Below are 4,052 nucleotides of genomic sequence, written 5' to 3'. Positions count from 1 at the left end.
TCCATGGAATTCTCCAGGCAAGAACACTGGAGTGAGTTGCCATTCTTTTCTCCAGGAGATCTTCCTGGGGATTGAACCCAGGTCTCTTGCATTGCAGGCAGATTCTTTTCTTCCCTGAGCCACCAGGGAAGAAGTTTCTACCAATGTTAGATATGGGTAGCAGGGGCAGGGTTACTGTGCAACTGATAAGGCTTAAGTGTCAGGGCCCCTCATGGACAAGGGCCCTGTGAGCACTTGGAGTTGCTGGGAGTAATGGAGAGTTCCAGATGGAGAAGGAAAGCCAAGTCACAATCAGGAAGCATTTCTCTGTAAATGTTTCTGAAAAATTGCCTAAGGACATCTTAGAAGTCAATAGACTAAATCTCCAAGTCTAAGTAATTGATTCTTGTTGTTGTTCAGTTGCTTAGTGGTGTCAGACTCTTTGCGACCTCATGAACTGCAGCACAACAGGCTTCCCTGTCTTTCGCTATCTCCCAGAGTTTGCTCAAACTCGCATCCATTGAGTGGATGATGTCATCCAACCATCTCATCTTCTGTCATCCCCTTCTTCTCCTGCGCTCAATCTTTCCCAGAATCAGGGTCTTTTCCAATGAGTTGGCTCTTCCCATGAGGTGGCTAAAGTATTGGAGCTTCAACTTCAACATCAGTCCTTGCAATACATAGTCAATTTCCTTTAGGATTGACTGGTTTGATTTCCTTGCAGTCCAAGGAACTCAAGAGTCTTCTCCACAGTTTGAAAGCATCAATTCTTCGGCACTCAGCCTTCTTTATGGTCCAAATTTCACATCCATACACGACTACTGGAAAAACCATAGCTTTGACTGTATAGACCTTTGTCAGTAACGTGATGTGTCTGCTTTTGAATAGGCTATCTAGGTTTGTCATAGCTTTTCTCCCAATGAGTAAGCATCCTTTAATTTCATGGCTGCAGTCACTGTCTGCAGTGATTTTGGAACCCAAGAAAAAACCTGTCACTGTTTCCACTTTCTCTCCATCTATTTACCATGAAGTGATGGATGCCATGATGCCAGATGCCATGATCTTAGATTTTTGAATGTTGAATTTTAAGCCAGCTTTTTCACTCTCCTTTTTCACTCTCACCAAGTGGCCTAATCATTCACTTTTTAAATCTGATTTTGTATTTATGTTTTTAAAGAGGAAACTCCCAACCCTACCAAACTGCAAATTCACTACTTTATAAAGCCTGCTTCTACCACAGTGAATGGGAAGCCCTAGTAGCTCAGCTGGTAAAGAATCTGCCTGCACTACAAGAGACCCTAGTTTGATTCCCCTGGAGAAGGGATAGGCTACCCACTCCAGCGTTTTGACCTGGAGAATTCCATGCACAGAGAAGCCTGGCAGGCCACAGTCCATGGGATCGCAAAGAGTCAGACACTACTGAGCTACTTTCACTTTTCACCCCAGTGAATGGCTATATCTTATGAATGTTGTAGATAGTTCACTCAGTTGCTAAATAATAAAAAATTGCCTGAGATAATTAGATTTCTTGTCTTTTATTTATGAAGTCAAATCAAATGCTAAAATTACTCCATGTATTTAATTGATTATTTATTCTGGCATAATTTGAGGATTTTAACATGTCTTTTAGCACCCTGAATGGGAAAAATATTAATATATTAACTATAAAAATATTAGCATTTCTACTGCAGTTAGCATAATATTCTACCTCCAAAAGAGAGCAACCTTGTTATTATTATTTGAAAAATGTGGTAGTACATGAGGCAACTGAATGACTGTAACCTAAACAATAGTATAAAACTATTTTCAAGAAGATTATATGACTATTCATCATATCCTCAAATCTTTATAGTCAACCCATCATGAGAAAATATTTAGAGCCTAAATAGTTCAATAAATGATTTAAATGGTTTGTAATTGCTATTTGGTTAAGTATTTCAGAACAAGATTCTTATTGATTCACCTATTAGTAGTAATATTATACAAAAAGTTTATATCCTTATTGCTTTACATTTTGTCTTCTGAAAAAGCTTCCTAGTAGGTACTGTATGTTCCTTTAAAATTATTGCTGGCTGTAAAAGTGGGCACACACACGCCAGGGTGTGCGTTAGGCAGCTTTTACAATGCTCCCTGGGTGTGCTAGGCCTCTGGGGCATTGAGCCAAAAGTGAAGCTGCCATCATTCAACAGTATAAAATGCACACTGTGGTGTGTCATCGCAATTATTCCTTTTTATGGCTTTGAAAAAGGCTCCACCTTCCCTTCAGTGATTTTAAACATTAACCTTCCAGTTCTCAGAAGTACTCAAAATGGTTCAACTCTATATTTTCCACAAACAAGATGTGGTTCATTAGCAGCTAATGCTTCCTCACCATGCTAACATTTTCATCCATGACAAATCCCAACTTCAAAATATACAAGGTTTTGTAAGAAAAATTTGTGGAAGAAATTTTCAAGAGTATATATTTTCTGTTAAACTGGCAAAATAAATCTTATAGGAGTATTTCCAAGAGTAAATATTTTCTAAAAACTTAGGCTTTTCTTGGCGTGTTTCCATGTCATACATTAATAGCTTTTATTCATAAAACTTTTTAAGATGAATACATTTTCTAAATTGTTAGAAATGAAATCATTTTAAAAGGAAATCACACCTTCCCACAAACTTAACATCTGATAGTTGAGGGATCAAGACAAATACACAAAAACATTAATGCTAGCCACGTTTTCTAGGACTTTGAAGTTTATACATATTCTTCAAGTTAATACATATTCTCAAATAGTTTTCAGTACAAGCTAGAGAGACATGCAACAAATTACATTTTTAAAATTAAATTTTCCGGGAGCAGGTGGATTCACTTCCGGCACCGGGCAGTGATACCATGGCTGCCTTCCTCCGAGCTGTGGCGCCGCCGCCAGGGCCAGCCGCCTGGGGCAGGCGGCTCCACCGGCTGTGCTGCTGCGGTGGGCAGGATCCCAGGAGGCGGGTGGGAAGCGGGCCGGCCCCCTCCAGGGAGAAGCCACCGGGCCCAGAGACGGAGAAGTTTCAGATGGTGTACCGCTTCGACGCCATCAAGGCCTTCGGGTACCTGTCTCGGCTGAAGGTGGCACAGACGGCCCTGACGGTGGCCGCCCTGCCGCCGGGCCTCTAGTGCTACTCCCAGGGCCTCATGCCCGTCAGCTCCTTGTGCCTGGCGGGCGGCGTCGCCGGCTTCGCCCTGGCCATGTTGTGCTGGATGAGCCATTTCTTCCGGAGGCTGGTGGGCATCCTGTACGTGAACGAGGCGGGCACCATGCTGCGGGTGGCCCACCCGACCTTCTGGGGCCGGCGACAGGACACCTACTGCCCTGTGGCTGACGTGATCCCCATGATGGAACGCCCGGATTGGCCCCAGGAGCTGTTCGTGCGGATCCAGCAATACAGCGGGAAACAGACCTTCTACCTCACCCTGCGCTACGGGCGCGTCCTGGACCAAGAGCGGTTCACGCAGGTGTTCGGGATGCTGCACACGCTTAAGTGACTGGCCTGGAGCCCAAGTGGATGCTGGGAGGCTCCCGCTGGAAGGCAGAGGGTGTGGGCGGGGCTGAAGGACGGGGTTGCGCTGCTGGGAAACTTCTGCCGCGGCCCCTGAGGTGAGAAAACTAACAAGATAGACATTAGTAGCTGGGTTTAGGAAAGAGGCCCTGAGTGCCGATTCTTTACTGCGCTTGCGTGTGGCATCGAGATAATGGCCAGAATTTTCTGGTAGGTTCTCAGAGGAAGCAATGACAGGTTTGCTCAAACCATCCTCTGCTGTGTAATCGGACAGGTGTGGGGGACTTGGGTTTTGTTAGTTCTCAAAGCCCGCGCCTGGGCCAGGTTATGAAGTCTCTCAGAACCTTAGTTTTCACGTCTGTAAAGTGGAAAAAAATCCTCCTGGTCTCCTGGGATGGTTGGATGTCACTGCTGATGCAGAGCTGGTGGCTCGTTGAAGAGCTCTCAGGCAACGGGGGAGGGATTTCGCCCTGCTGCGCCTCCTGGTGCACCCAGCGCCTGGAGGGGTTGATCATTTAGAATAGCCACAAGGGAAAAACCTT

The 4,052-nt window shown here is 44.9% G+C and overlaps 1 pseudogene; it reads left to right on the top strand.

Annotated features, from left to right (window-relative positions):
• The first annotated feature begins 2,850 nt into the window (after positions 1–2,850).
• On the top strand, positions 2,851–3,737 carry LOC138442892 (transmembrane protein 186 pseudogene; annotated as a pseudogene).
• The last annotated feature ends 315 nt before the right edge of the window (positions 3,738–4,052 follow it).

Source organism: Ovis canadensis, chromosome 6 (genome assembly GCF_042477335.2).
Source record: "Ovis canadensis isolate MfBH-ARS-UI-01 breed Bighorn chromosome 6, ARS-UI_OviCan_v2, whole genome shotgun sequence".
NCBI classification, from domain to species: Eukaryota; Metazoa; Chordata; class Mammalia; order Artiodactyla; family Bovidae; genus Ovis; species Ovis canadensis.
This window is presented reverse-complemented; position numbering and strand designations above follow the sequence as displayed.